Source organism: Canis lupus, chromosome 1, assembly GCF_003254725.2.
Source record: "Canis lupus dingo isolate Sandy chromosome 1, ASM325472v2, whole genome shotgun sequence".
In the NCBI taxonomy this organism is placed as follows: Eukaryota; Metazoa; Chordata; class Mammalia; order Carnivora; family Canidae; genus Canis; species Canis lupus.
This window is the reverse complement of record NC_064243.1, coordinates 96,946,635-96,961,100: the sequence shown is the minus strand read 5'-3', so window position 1 is coordinate 96,961,100 and position 14,466 is coordinate 96,946,635. Positions and strand designations below refer to the sequence as shown.

Sequence of the window (14,466 nt, the reverse complement as noted above, 5' to 3'; positions counted from 1 at the left end):
GAAAATAAGTGAAGGCAGACAGAACAGAATAAGAACCTGCAGGCACCCTCTCCCAGACCCAACCACCCCTCCACGCCCACCCACCTGCCACCGTGCTGGTTAGAAGCAGACCCCAAACACTCTCTTGTCTCCTCTGCACACACTCTCATGTCCACGGCTAACAGGTAAAGGTCATTTCAGCATGGCCATGGCTCTGTACATGGCTCATACTAAGGAATATGATCATTCTTTGAAAATCATCAGTCATTGGGATGCCTGGGTGGCTCAGCGGTTGAGTGTCTGTCCCAGGATTGAGTCCTGCATTGAGATCCCAGCAGGGAGCCTGCTTCTCCCTCCGCCTATGTGTCTGCCTCTGTGTGTCTCTCATGAATAAATAAATAAAATCTATAAAAAAAACTCAGCAGTTGTTCAACAAATATCAACTGTCTCATAAATACCGTAATTTTTTAAAGGAATGATTCTTGAGTCAAATCAAATGCTGGTCTGACTACATTTTGTCCAGAGCCTGCAATTCCGGGAGCTGCTTAGAAGTGACCCGGGCAGAGGGTGCAGTCTACTTTCTCCTGGACAGCATCTGAGACTTTTCAACCAAAGAAGGGACCCCACCCCTCTGGAGGAGCACCCAGGCCTAGGATGGCCCTGGGGGCTGCTGCAAAGCCCAGGAGTGGCAGCAGGGCGACAGGGAGCCTGCCCCAGCACGGCACTGCCAGTAAAAACCGTCTGTGCACTGAGGGAGGGTCAGGCAAGCTGAAAAGTGAGCCACTCAAGGAACTGGGATGGGCCAACTTGCTCAGCCCCAAAATCACCTTAATTGTCATGCGGACAAATGCCACCCCTCACTAGGTGAGGCCCAATACGCACCCTTCCAAATCAGCAGATATTTCCTCCTAGTAACCCCTGGCTTCCCTGTGTCACCCACCCACCCCCCAGACGGCAGGCAGCCTGGAAATTGCTGCGCGCTGAGCCCTATCTCCGGTGCCAAGGAGCCTGCCTGACCGGCCCTGCTCTTGGGCGACGCCCCAAGACGTCCCCAGACAGCCACAGCCCAGTGGTGTGGTAGAGCTGTGGCAGCTGCACCTGCCAAGCCCCAGGCTGACCCAGGCCGGAGGGAGAGAGGACCTCTCTCCTGCGCCCCCGACTTCTCTTCTGTCATCTTCCTTCTTCTATTCTCCCTTCTGCCGGGTGACAGGTCAAGAGGGATGACACTGCTCCCAGCTGGGAACTGCAAAGACGGTGGCCTTTCTCTCAGCATTAACCCTGGACTATGAGCCAATAGCAAATTCATCTGAGGGCTTTTGCATGGCCAGCTTCACCACACGGCCACCCTGCACGCCCGGCCAGTGAACAGACCACAGCTTCTGCTCCCTGAAAAGCCTGGGGGTGCAGGGGCGCTCGGAGCCACCGCCGGCCACCTCTCCTCCCACCTCCCTCCCGGCAGTTCTTTCAACCAAGCGGATCCTTAGTGTGATAAGAAGAGGAGAGTCACTATAAATTATGGAATAATCGGGAAGTGAATTCATGACCACAGTGGCAGGGGCCTACCCCAGCCAGCAACGGGGATGCCTGGGGACCAGGTCCCAGCTGCTGAAACAGGAGCTCTGGCCCCAGACTCACCACACAGCACGCAGCATCAGGAGAAGGCTCTGCAGCCGCCCTCCTGGCCCTGCCCGTTCCTCCCCCACTACGAGCAATGGGACCCAGAGGGAGGGGCCGGAGGCCTGGGCCTGTCCACACTGGGTGTGGGAGAGGAGGACTCTCTCCAGAAGCACAGCGGATCCACGGTCCTTGCAAGGCGTTATTGATTTTGCTGTGAGCTGGCACCAGAGCCGACCATTAGTATGCTCTCCCAAGACCGGCCTAGACATCCCCGCCTGGGGTGGGGAAGGCCCTCGAGATGCATCTGCCTCAGATAACCCACACGGTGGGGATCACAAGTGAATGATGTCATGAAGGTCATCTCCCTGCCCTACCCTGCTGCCCCCTACCTCCAGCCACTGGACAGCTGTGCAGCACGGCCCACACCCCACACCCCAGCTCGGATGTGTGCACTGCCTGCCGGGGCTAGAGCAGGAGCGGCAGGGCACCCCACGCACCAGGGGAGGGGGCTCTGCAAAGCTGCATTTTCCAACAGACATGTGCTAGCCTGGGTAGAGGGTAGGCAGACAAGCTCAACTGTACTATTTCAGAGGCAGACAAACAGATGGCAAAGCCCATCACGGGGAGTCAGTCACTCCCCCCACCAGCTCACGGTCCTGCGAGGGAGGGACCGGGCAGAGATACCTCTCTGTGTTGCTGACTAGCTTCTACACCTTTACTTGATTCACCTGCTGGGTGTACTACAGGCACTTTCAGGGCGAAGTGCAGGTCTGGCTCCCAGAGGGCCAGTCCCTGTCCACAGAAACAGCCAGTGTGTCCCTCACCAGCCCCTCATTCCTGAGCTTTTATCCCTGGTAGCACATGGTGCCTAGAGTACTCAGAGCAGGCCGGCTTTATTCTTCTTTATTTTTACAGACGATGTGCATAGACACCAACCGTTCAAGTGACAATCAGGGCATTATCTCCACCAGAATCCTGGCCCCAGCGCTGGCTGAGGCAGCCTGTTTCTGGGACACAGTAAACAGTCCCAAATAACGGTGCCCAGGCAGCCAGCCGGCTGGCCCCGGGCCTGGGGCAGATATGAGGTGACAGGCCACGATGTCACTTCACCCCCTTGCAGAAGAAACTTCCGCTCCGTGGCGCCTAGTGGACCTGAATAGACTCAGAGCAGGAGGGCCAGCTGCTTGGCCGCAAGCCCCAGGTCCGGCCTGGCCTGCAGCAGCCTGGCCACCCACCGGCCTGGACGTGCTCAAGGTAAGGGGAGGTTTGTAAAACAAAAACAGAGCCAACTTGGGGAGGCACAGGGTCGGAAGGCGCTGGAAGGCAGGGCTCACCCAGCCCTTGACAACAGGCCTCATTTTCAGTGAACTGCCCCCATATAGACTCACATGCGCCCCCCCTCCCGATACTAAATCCAATAAATGACAAGAAGGACCACCACCCAAGTCTCCTTTCCATGTGCGCACCGGAAAACCCCAGTGGGCTCAGCTCCCTGCAGCTCACCAGGCGGCTGCAACAGGTGCAGCCCCAGCCAAGGCTGGAGAGTCTCCTTGGCTGTTCTAGAATCACGCAGCCCGAACCCTGAAGGAAGCCCGAGGCCTGCAGCCCTCACCGCCAGGGCCCTGACCTGCCCCACCTGTCTGAGTGCGCGTCTCCGGCCGGCGCTCGGGGGCCGCGGCCTCCGGCCCGAAATAGAAGCCCGCGGAGCGCGCAGGCCCAAGCGGCTGGACCGGGAGCGCCGGGCGGGGGCCCCGCGGCCAGGGGAGCGGCCGGCCCGGTCTGCGCGCCGCCCCCGCTCCCAGCCGCGATCGGCCGCGCGCCCTGCGCCCCCGGAGCCACCTGCGCGCCGGCCCCGAGGGTGCTCGGGAGGGGAGGGGTCCCGGAGGTGCTGGGAGGGGCCTGGGGGCTGGGTCCCGAGGCGGGCCGCCGGGAGCGTCCGAGGAGGGGACGCCCGCCGGGAGGGTCGGGGGTCCGGGGAGCAGTCGGGGGGCTCCGGGGCGGGGACTCCGGGAGGGTCGGGCGGGGTGGAGGCTCTCCGGAGGGTCCCGCCGCCGCCCCCGCGCACCTGCCGGGCCCGCGCGCTCCCGCCGCCAGCCGGCCCTTACCTGGCGTGGCGCGTCCTGGCCGCGCGTCCCGGCGGTGCCCGGCCCGGCGAGCGCGGGCGCAGGAATGGCGGCGGGCGGCGGGGGCGCTCGGGCCGGGCTCGGGGCGGCGGGGGCGGCGGCGGGGGCGGGGGCGGCGGCGGCGGCGGGGGCGGCGGCCGGGGATGCTGCGGCGCGCGAGGGCGCGGAGGCCGGCGCGGGAGGGAGGGCGCGGGGCGGCGCGCAGGCCCCTCCCCCGCTCCCGCCTCCCCTTCCCGCCGCCTCCTCCCCCGCCCGGCTGCCCGCAGACTCCGCCTCCCCGGCTCGTTCCCTCCCCTCCGCCCTCCCCTTTCTTCACCTTCCTCCCCCACTCCTCCCCCTCCTGCCTCCTCCCGCCTGCTCTCCGCGCGGGGCCTCAGAGGCGGCCCCTGGTCCGCCCGCGCTCAGGCGGGCCCAGAGCCACCCGCCCCCGCCCCCGCCCCCACCCCGACGCCCACCCCGACCCCCACCCCCACCCCCACCACCTGCTCAGGGACCGGCGGGCCCCTCCTGGGAGCCCGGCCTGACTGCACCCCTCCCGGCCCCCCCAAATCCCCAGGCCTCCCGCGCCCCCCAGGCCTCCCGGCCACTCTGCTGGGACCCTGCCCTGCACGCACGTGTGCACAGCCCACGCTGGTTGCCCCTTTGCATCTTAGGGAGCCTGACTTTGGGCAGGAGCCTTCTGAGCGGCCCCCTGCATCTCCCAGACTGAGGCGGGCAGGTACCTCCTCCAGCCTGCGGTGTCCCCGAGGCCCTTCTGTGCTCCCTGCCAACTGTCTGCCCAGCTCACGTCTCCTACACCAAATGGCAAAAGGTTCCCCAGTGCGGCCCCTGGTGACACATGTCGGTACTAAAGTGGGGTCTTGGGGGCCCTGGGCATCCTCTGAAGGCTGTGATCTCAGGAAGCTCCCACAGGCTGCTGTGGATGCTGTCCGCAGGAAGGAACCCATGAGCCGGTGGGGTTTTACCACGGGTGGGCGTGGGGGCTCCCTCACTAGGCCTGGGCCTCTGGCCTGAGCCGCAGCACTGTCCCAGGGAACCCGGGACTGCTCTCCTGGTGACCACTGCTGCTGAGAGCCAGAGGGAGAGTTAAAAACAAACACTTCCCTAATGATCTGAGGCAGCCCAAGAACCTCAGTCCCCTTCACGGGCCCCTTGCCTTGCTCTGCTGAGGCCCCGCCAGCCCGGCCTTAGGACCAGGACCTGAGGGCCGGCACAGGTCAGGATGGAGAAGCAGTGCTGAGCATGCACACAGGCCAGGTGAGAGCTCACCCCCTCCCTCTGTGCCTTGGCGGCGGGGTCATGACCTGGAATCTCAGAGGCTCAGGGGCCTTGCCTTCCATGCTCCAGGGTGACCTTGGGAGCCCCATCCCGCTTTCCCCAGGGCGAGGATGAGGTGGCCGGCTCTGAGCTGAGCTGGGCTTGCCAAGAGAACAGCAGTAGCTGCTCCATGGCGCCGTGTACTCCGCACTTGGTGCTGGGGACTATCCGGGAAAGTGGGGCAACGACCTTTCCAAGCTCCTTCTGCTTGGTGGATCCATGAATCGAGGTCCCCATCCCTCTGGGATTAAAACTTGATGGGAAGAGATTAGAGCAGGGCTGTTTTAACAGCATCCCCTGCTCCGAGAGAATACCCACTCTTAGGATCCAGGATTGTGAGCATCACAGAGGTGGGAGGGGTACCCCCCCTTATCCCTGTCCCACTGGGCGCCGCTGGAACACGGTGCCCTCGCTAGAGCCCAAGGACAGTCACCAGCTGGCCATGGGAGGGTGGTCGGGCACTTCAGGAGACGTCAGCCTGAGAGATGGATGTGTGGAGCGCAAGATGGTGGAATCCAAATATTTGCAAAACTGTCCGGGAAGAAGGATTACCCTGTGGGGTTATGAAGGGCAGAAGGAGGACAGATGGGTGGAAATTAGATTAGAGAGTAGATTTCCGCTCCCCGCGAGCGCTTTCTGGCAGATCCGCCTGCCAGAGGAGCCGCCGCCCCTGGAGGAGCGCGTCTTTCCGAGCCAGTGTCTAGACAGTCCTGGGGCCACCGCGGGAGCCTGCTGGAGCGGCCTGCATTGGGGTGACCTCAGAAGCTCCCCCCGCTGCCAGGCCCGCCATGCTCTCTGCACACCTGCACCCCGTCCCAGCCCTTCAAGGGGCCAAGGGCAGCCCACGGGCCAGACACTTGTTAGTGCCCTGCCCTGGAGCGAGGGCCAGCAGCCTCAGCACCTTACACCCTGGCCCTGTCCTCTGTTTCCTCATGTATGTCAGGGGCAAGGGGAGGGCTCAGGGTGAACGCTGCTTGCTTCCCACCAGCCAGTCTCCGGAAGGGCCCCCCGTCCCTGTGGCCTCATGCCCATCACACCAAGTGACCCAGTTTGTCTTTCTGTTCTCCTCGTCACCACTTTACATTCCATGACGGGACATCCTAAACAAGTACATAAGAGCAGCCAAATGAGCCTGGGCACAGGGTGGCAATCTTGCGTCACCTCCGACCCACCTCCGGTCCCCTGCTCCCCCTTTCCATGCTAATTTGACACAGAGCAATGACAGCGCATCCACCAATTTGTCTTGGAGCTTCTCCAGAAATGCCAAGTGTTTGGATCCATGGGGCACGTCGTGCAGAGTGTCTCTGTGTTTCTCCAGCTCCGCCGTCCCTGTGTGGACGAGCACCATTGTCTGGGTAGATGATACGAAGTCCACTTTGCGGAGAGGCTCCATGCGGCAGCCCAGGTGCCACAGGCTCTGCTCGGCTTCCACCATCGCCGCGTGGGTGTGAGGAGAGATACTTCTCTACCTCTGCACCCCCTGGGTGCAGCCGAGAGCGGGTACAGTTGGCTGAGAGCAGCATTAAGATGGCCACACGGGGAGTATCTGAGCGAGGGAGGCGAGGTGCATTGCATTGCACCTGCTGCAGCAGGTACAGCCCCGGCCGGGACCTTAGCACATGAGCTGTCAAGCGGGCTGGGGGGTTGGTGTGGTGCAGCTCCTGCAGAAACGGGCCTTGGGGGGCTTGGGTAATGACTGGGAAGGCCGTGCCGCTTCCGGTTCGAGGGAAATGCCTTCTGAAGGTGACCGCGGATGGCATGACTGCCACCCCACCCCTCACTGCCCGTCCCACTCTGGCAGCCTCCCCACCCACCCTGAGATGAAGGGTCCCCCGGGGGTCTCTATCGGGCACTCGTTGCCAGAGCACCCTCTTCAGCTGGAGAGGAAGTGCCCTCCCAGGAGCACACCAGATGCACTGGCTGTGTTCTAGAAGGCTGCATTCCGGCAGCAGCGTATAAATGAAAGCCTGGCTGAGCCGTCACCATTGTTCCCGGCACCCCACGGTATTTTAGCCGTCAGACCGCGAAGTGCACACTCCCTCAGCTGAAGGAGTATAATCCAGCCTTCACGCACGCACGCGCTTCCTGAGTCACTAAGCCCCCATCCTGGCTGATCAGGCCTTCCTCTGTCACGCACGCACAGGGTAAACCTTCCAGGGTGCAGGCTGGCGGGACCCGGGGTCAGTGGGAGTCGGGGACGGGGGGACAGGCCTCTGGTGGGCCGTGCTTGCTGACCATTAGCTGACCCAGAGCTCGTGTCCTCCGCTGACCTGCACCGGTGATGCCTTCCCAGACCCCAAAACCGCCTGCCTCGCCGGCGGCAGAGCCAGCACACTTCCCCAAGCCCCCCTCTCCTGGAAGGGCCCTCCAGACATTGGCTACCCCGCAGGCATCCTGCATCCGGAGTCCCCAAGCCAACCCACATGTCCCCTCCCGCTGCCGTGTCACCTGGCACACCTGCCCTCCACAGCCCGCGCCAGGGTCCCCTGGTTTGTTCCCTCTTTACTCTGGTCTTCGTTTCGAGCCTCTACATCTTCGTGACCCCTGTTGACCTCCTTTCAGAGCAATGGTTCTAAATTGTACCGAATAAAACACGGGATTAGAAACCAAACCTGTTATCCTGAAATCCGGTTATCAGAGTCTGTTAAACTGTGATCCATTTGCTTCTTTGTTTACACACTGAGTAACACGCTGCAGCAGTGGATCTGAGAACCAGCAATTCCTAAGTGGAAATGAGCTGCCCGGTGTTTTGAGACGGGAGCAGCTCTGTGAGTCCTGGGGGCGGGTCACACACCCCTCTGACCTTTCTGGGTTCTGTTGTCCACACTGACCCTTGAAGGAAATGCTGAATTTCAGTTAGAGATCAGTGGGAGGTAAGAACGTTTCTCCTGTCCTCCCTCCATTCCATCTGGATGGACCCTCCAAAGTCTCTTGAGTATGGACTATTTTTTTTTAAGATTTTATTTATTTATTCCTGAGAGACACACAGAGAGAGGCAGAGACACAGGCAAGAGGGAGAAGCAGACTCCCTGCAGGGAGCCCAACGTGGGACTTGATCCCAGGACCCGGGGATCACGGTCTGAGCCGAAGGCAGATGCTCCACTGCTGAGCCACCCAGGTGCCCCATGAATTACTATTTTAAAGGGCATCCCCAGACTTTACGTCCCTAGCACTGAGCACGATGCTTCTGTAAAATCACTGTCAAACGTGTCTACTTTATTATTCATGGAGGTGATGGGACTCTTAGTTGCAAGTGACAGAATTGTGGCTCACTTACATCTAGTGATGCTGCAGGTACAGCTAGATCCAGGGGCCGCGAAGCCACTGTTGTGCCGCTCCTGTGCTGTCTCTGACAGCCTCCAGTTCTGCTGGCGTGTTGGTTTCACTCTCTTGCCACAACACAATAATGACGAGGACTCTCTCACCCTACGGAGAGCCTCACGAAAGAACTCTGGTCGGGTCCCACACCCAACATGTGAACTTATAACCCCGAACGGCTTGGAGATCCACGACCGGTCAGACCTGGGCCGCCTGCCTCTGCCCGTGGCGGGGTGCGGTCCTGCAGGTCACAGAGCCTCGGGGCTGGGTGGGAGCAGCACCTGCGAGAACAGGTGGATGGTCCTGAGCACACAGGGCCAGCACACGTCCCGCCGGGTTAGAGCCAGGGGGCAAATGTGTAGTCACAGTGCATTCCCGGGGGCACGGTTTCCTGCAGCAATCACGGGCTGCTGGGCTGTGGGCAGGCGATGCTGCATCTCCAACCCCCCAAGGCGTGAGCCTCCCCAATACAAACACGCAGGCAGGGCATGCCGGCCTTGTCATCCTCATCCAGAAATGTGACCATCCAAACAGGGTCAGGGGGCTCTTTTATGCTCTGTTGGCTGTGACTGTGGGAGGTAGGATCTGAGCCCCGGCTTTCAGGCTTCCTGGCCATGCCTCTCCGCACATAGACCTTTTGTGCAAAAGTGGACAAGGATGGGTCCACCTGCTGGTAAGCCGCCTGCCCCTGGGACCCGTGGGCACCCGCCTCAGCCACCATTCGCCCACTGACCCTGGGAACAGGAAACTCAGTGACCACAGGCTCTCCAATCAAGGATTGGACGGTGTAAGGAGCTGGCTTCTTCCACGACAGGCCCGAGGCCTCATCACCGGTACGGTGTCATCAGGGCATCCCCAACTCTATGGGCTCGGGCCTCTGGCCGGGGACAGCCTTCCCCGCACACGGCCAAGCTCACCCAGCGCCCGGCGCAGACTCTGTGCACCTGTCTTTTCTCCTCTTCCACTTTTTCCAACATCCTCAGTCAGACTCGGTGGAGGCCCCGACCGGGCGTGGAGGGTGCTCATGTGGCTCACATCCCAGGCAGAGTGGCTGAGGTGGGGGGCTAGCGATGAATGAACACAGCGGCCTACTTGCAACGACCCAGTTCTGGGACATGGTTTTATGGAGAGGCCTGGCTGACAGGTCATGCTCTGCAAGCCGTGGAAGCGCTCACACAAACCGAAAGTGCTTTCGAGTCAGGCCACTGTCTAGGTGTGGAGTGACCCTGGCCCCCCCTCCCCGGCCCCCCCACCTGGTTCCCTTGGGGAGAGCAGGACCCCCTCCACCAGCCCCAGCCCGCACTCCGGCTCTCCCCCACTCGCTTGCAAACCGCTTGACTGGTATTTGACTCACCAGGGCCAAAGTCGTTTAGAAAGAGCGTCGTCTGTTGGCAAAGATTGACTTTCCACCCAAAGAAGGCGACTTTTTCTATTATTGAGGCAAATACAGGAGTAAACGAGACATCCAGAGGGGGGTGGGCGGGAACGCGCTAGACGTAGCTCGCAGATCTCATCGTGGCGTAGGCTTTAGAGGATCACAGACGCTCATGGGGCAGCAGGGACGGCCAGCCCTCCGTTCCCCCACCTTCCAGGACATACCTCCTCCTCCAGCCTCTCCCTGCGCCCCCCAAACAAGCCCGTAACTACACACGTGCACTTTGCAAGATCTGGTCTCAATTTCTCATTCTGTGTCTCCGTCTGTTTTTTTTTTTTTTTTATTTTCAAAGTGCGACTTTGGATTTAAATTGGACCCTGCAGCACCTGTCAGCGGGTGCATGCAGCTCTGCTTGGTTCCTCCTAGAATCATGGGAGACTCTCTCAGACAGGTGGGCAAGAGGAAGACTGGCTCAACCCTGTAGCATTAGGTACACCTATTTGCACCCAGCCCCCCCACCCCGTTCCTAGCTCCGGGGAGCCGCCCCCCCACCCTGTCTCCATGCTGGTGGCTGCCCGACCACAGCTGCTGTTTTCCAGTTCATTGGCCTTAGTTGGGAGCTGACGGCGTCTTTGCACAACTCACAACAGCACTCAGCTGCCCACATCTCTGGTCCCCCCTACGTTTTAGAAAATATGAGTCCTGTTCTCATCCCATGCTGGACTCCAGGGGTGCTTTCCTCCTCCCTCTCTGGTGTGTCACCAAGCAGGATGAGAAACAAGCATCCCTGTCCTTCCCCTGTCCCCCTGCTAGCTGTTCACCTTCTCCTTACCCCCCTGTCCACCTTCCGTGGAGTTCCTGTATACATTTGGAAGTTTCTGGGTTGAGGTGTCTATAAAAACAAAATGTGGGAAGAATGTGTATGTGATCAGTTGTCTGTAGCCATCGCGCCTGCAGACTGGGTGATGGCCAGGACCACCCTGGGGATGTGGATGGAGCCCCCGGGCCACCACGTGGGCTGTGGAGGGATGTCCCCAGGCTGGGCAGGGATTCTGAGGAGGACGTCCCCGGGTCAGGCAGGGGGGCCCTAAGGAGGGAGGTCCCTGGGTCAGGTGGGGGGGGCCCTGCGGAGGGAGGTCTCCAGGTCAGGCAGGGGTTTCTGAGGAGGATGTCCCCAGCTCAGGCAGGGGACCCTGAGGAGGGACATGCCCGGGGTAGGGCAGGGGAACCCTGAAGAGGGAAGTCCCTGGGGTTGGGCAGGGGGGCCCTGAGGAGGGAAGTCTCCGGGTCGGGCAGGAGGGCCCTGTGGAGGGACGCCCCCAGGTTGGGGCCGGGGGCCCTGAGGAGTGAGGTCCCTGGGTCAGGCAGGGGGCCCTGAGGAAGGACATGCCCAGGTTAGGCAGGGGGGTCCTGAAGAGGGAGGTCCCTGGGTTGGGCAGGGGGTCTTGAGGAGGGACGTCCCCGGGTCAGGCAGGGAGATCCTGAAGAGGGAGGTCCCCGGGTCGGGCAGGGGGTCCTGAGGAGGAAGGTCCCCAGGTTAGGCAGGGGAGTCCTGAGGAGGAACGTCCCCAGGTTGGTCGGGGGCCCTATGGAGGGACGTCCCCAGGTTGGGCGGGGGGCCTACTGCTGCCCTCACCCACTCCAGGCCTCCCCCAGCAGAGGTTTGCTGGCCACTCTGCTGGAGGCCATCCCTTACCTGTGACCCTGTTTTCTCTTGGACATAAGCTGCCTCCCGCTGTCCCCTGGCAAGGAAGCCCTGGGCCACTGTTGGCCTCTTGTCCCCAGGCTGCCTGTGTCTCAGGCTGGCTCTGTCCATGGAGCCAATCTGCCCTTCCTAGCTGGCTCCCTTGTTCTGGGGGGAGCACCCGCACCCCAGGGCCCCCCAGGCTCAGCGAGGTGTGCTCAGGGTGGAATCAGGGTGGACGCTCCCTGGCGGCACGGTCACAGCTGTCCGTTCCCTGCTGGACCTGGGTGGGGTTTTCTCTCTGGCCCTTGTTCTGTGAGGTCTGGGGACAGGTCCTGGGGGGGCTGGTGCAGACTTCATGGCCCGGCCCTCTCCTGAGCCTCTCCACGGGGGCCAGCCCTCCCGTGACTGCTGGGCGCAGAGCCTGCTCTCCCCGACACTTCTCCTGGACTCCTCTGCCACCTGGTCGTACTGGGGACCCAAGCCGTCCCTTCCAGCCCCTTCTGCTGTGTCTGGCATCAGGGTCGCAGACACACTCTCATCCCTTTTCCCTGAGGGCTTCATTTTCCTTTTCTGGGGGGCGGGGGGTGGAGGGTGGTGGTGAATTCTACAGGATTTTCTTTACCTCCCCCATGGTCTTTTGCTCGCAGGCTGATTGGTTTGTTTCTCTTAGCTGTGAGTGTGCCCGGGCGGTGACCCTGGGCTCACACCGAGCATTGGGCGTGAACCCGGACGTCCTGACCGCTGACCACATTTCTAATCGCGGATCCCACAATGTTGCTCCTAACGGTTCCCCTTTGTGGCTTTGGCAGCTCTCTGGAGCCCGAGAACACCAGCTAGGATGTGCGTGGCAGCCTGTCCTGACCCCCGGTTGTCAGGGATTCTCTGCCTGGGAGAGAAGAGGGAGGCTTGGCTGCCTGTCGTCCATGGAAATGACAGCCAGGACGGCAGGTGCAGGTGCTGGCGTGGCCTCCCTCTGCACGGGGAAAGGTCCCTGGGCTGTGAGTGGGGACATTGTGGGGGCTGGGGTGGGGGTGCGGGCGTGGGGAGCGGCTCTCGGCTGGACCACACCAGCCTGCGGGAGGGGGTGATGCCCCGGAGCTCCCCACATTGTGCTTCGAAGGCAGAGGTGAAGCCCAGAGACTGCCGTGCTTGCAGGGGTGAGGCAGGGTTGCTGGATGCCGCTGCCGCTCGCGTGTCCTCACTGGTCTGCTGCTGCCTCCACCAGATGCCCCCCCAGCTCCTCCATCCCCTGGGCCGCTGCTTCATTCACTTATTCCCTCTGCAGTTTGGGGGCCAGGATGGCAGGATGAGGGTCAGCCCATCTCTGGGTGCCAGTGGGGCCACACACCCCCCTCACATGCCCCTGCCCTCCCCACATCCTCCCTCGGGCTGGCGGCTCATGGTCCCCCTTGCGGGCCCCCTACACCCACCAGAGCAAAGTGACCACCTGGAGAGTTAAACACATTTCTTCAGGGAAACTTCTGTGTATATTCTCCGTTCCCACGTGCTCTTGTTTGGACATAATATGGATGGCCTCACTCCTGCTGTGTTTACAGTTGGGTAAATTAAATGTACCTAAGACCCCTTAAGGACTCACGATACTTACCTGCCAGGCGAGACGGGGGCTTTGTCTGCGAGCTGCTTCCCCCCACCATCCTTTAGAAACAGGAGTCTCGGCTCAAGTCCAGGCATATTACCTCTGCCCCGGGGCCGGTCACATGCTGCCCTCAGCACCTCTCAGCAACTCTGGGCTCCCTCCAGATTCTAGAGCCACAGGCACTCATGCTGAGGGTTTCCTGAGAGTCTGTGGGGGCTCAGGTGGCCTGTGCATGTGAGCATGTGCGTCCATGACGTCCACTGAGTGTGCAAGTCTAGTGACAGCTACAAACTCCGTTTCCACCAAGCATGTGCAGGGACCCTATGCTGCCATAAATCCTGTGTGCAAATATTTAGGTTTTCCCTCTAAATATTTAAAACACATGAAAAGTATTGAAACAGGAGGCCGAGACCCACCCGTAAGGACGAAGGCTGCCAGCAAAGCGGGGGCCCCCTCCTGGAGCCCCTGCCGGCCACCACCTCCTTGCTCTCCCCGACGTTGCGGGGCCGGGCTCTGTCCTCTGTGTTGCCATGTGATCGAGGATGAGGGTGCGTGCGCCCTGAGGAGCGTGTGCATCCTTGGGCAGGCTCTGAACTCCATGGACATGGTTCACGTGCCCAGCTCAGGGGGTCTTTGGGGTGTTAGGGGGACCAGGGCTTAGAAGGTGGTGAGGTAGACATGGCTCCCCTCGCCTTTCACGGGGCCCAAGCCTCGTTGACACTCAGTGAGCCTCGCTGTTTGCAGACGGCCTTTCCTGGCTGTGCGCAGCCTCTCTAATTATTGTGCACCACATTCTATGTCTCCACGTCACACCAAAATCAGATGGTGATTTTTTTCCCCATCTGCTGCCACAATCTGTTCAAACTGTCACATTCCAAGAGCGCTCGGGGAAACTGTAGGGCCCAGAGAGGGATGTGAACCTGCTCCCACCAGACTTCCTATGGACAAGGATGTGGTCCTCAGTGCTGTGCCCGATGCTTGGCATCTGACGTCACGTTCAGAAAAATCGCTGTTTTCCCTGATGCCTGTGGGTGACTGACACAGAAGCGATCGGCGGGACACGGGCAGGATTCAATCCCGAAACCTCAAAATATTTCCCCCTCTAATATAAAAATATTTAGTAAAGAAGTTTCTCATCCAAAGCCTTGCTTCCTACAAATATTTTTAGCTGACAGGAGAAAAAATTCGAGTACGTACCTAAAGCCACCTTTCAGAGGCTCGAAGTGCCACATGACCGAATCTGGAGGGACAAGATCTTGCCCCCGAAAGCATTTCAGGAGAAATGGGCAGAGGGTGGGCTGTCCTGGCGTCAAGATGCTCCTCTTACACAGAAGGCTGCTTCCCTTCTAACTCTGGAAATTGTTCTGCAGAGCGGCCCCGTGGATGTGCCAATGGCCTGGGGCACTACCAGTCTTGGGATGACGGAGCCGGGCAATGACTTTTGTCATGGATA

General features: G+C 60.8%; 1 protein-coding gene across 1 annotated transcript in view; it reads right to left on the bottom strand.

Moving 5' to 3' along the window:
* The window catches only part of SEMA4D (semaphorin 4D), an 89,561-nt gene extending 85,815 nt beyond the window's left edge, over positions 1–3,746 (bottom strand). The window contains exon 1 of the mRNA XM_035701204.2: positions 3,702–3,746. The gene's annotated coding sequence lies outside the window, so the exon portion shown is untranslated. The remainder of the gene's footprint in view (positions 1–3,701) is intronic.
* Positions 3,747–14,466: the final 10,720 nt, after the last annotated feature.